We start from the raw sequence: 934 nt of genomic DNA on the forward strand, positions 1-934 counted from the left end.
AGGTTACAGTTCTGGAATAAATTGGGAACACGTATGAAAATGTGTTTCACAGTTTCATATTTGCAATTAAAACAGACGATTACTGAGCAGCCCAATGTGGGTATATTTTGAAACCTTAGCTCCCCCTTTACTGATAAAGTTCACACTATGATCATGAAATAAATAATTTATTATTATTATAGGCACTGTGCTGTATACCCCTCTCCTGCATCATAGAAGCCGTTCTGTACATTTTGTTTTTGGTTGTTGTGTGTTTGTTTCCTTTTTATGTCTATCTTGTATTTATATAAACGCTTTAATAAATAAATGCTACACAGAATTTTAATTAGTGAGAGTTAATCACAATCAGTATTGTAAAAAAGGTGATACTGAAAATAATGGAGTTCTATAACTAAAGTTCAGGAACAGGACCACGCCTCTCTCTTACTAATTCGACCACCTGTGCCCATTTAATCCAAGCCTGTCTAACCCCTTTCTCTCCTGTTTCTCAGTTCTCACACCCCCCCCCAACCCTGTTTTCTTTCATATGAGGTTACACACAGCTTAACAGTGTCCTTTTGTTGAGAATTATTTTAGAACATTACAGCCTAAATTGTTATCATTAATTACTAGAGCGAAGGTGGTATGCATTGGCATCATTTAAAGTATTATTTTAGAGTGTAAAGTTAAGATTACAGTGTCAAAACTCTATAGCTATTGTCATCATTTAGAGTGCTATTTTATAGTGTAAAGTTAAGATCACAATGCTGAAACTCCATAGCTCTGAGAGTGTGTGGTCCTCTCTGTGTCTAGCTGCTCGGAGGCAGTAACAGTAGCACATGTGTGTGTAAGCAGGTACGTGCACTCTGGGAGCAGAATGAGCACAGCAAGGCATCATCAAAAACACCAGCAAAGGAAAATGTAGAAGCAGAATTAGTGAAAATTTTGTTACAAA

The sequence above is a fragment of the Micropterus dolomieu genome, unplaced genomic scaffold (genome assembly GCF_021292245.1).
Source record: "Micropterus dolomieu isolate WLL.071019.BEF.003 ecotype Adirondacks unplaced genomic scaffold, ASM2129224v1 contig_14601, whole genome shotgun sequence".
NCBI classification, from domain to species: domain Eukaryota; kingdom Metazoa; phylum Chordata; class Actinopteri; order Centrarchiformes; family Centrarchidae; genus Micropterus; species Micropterus dolomieu.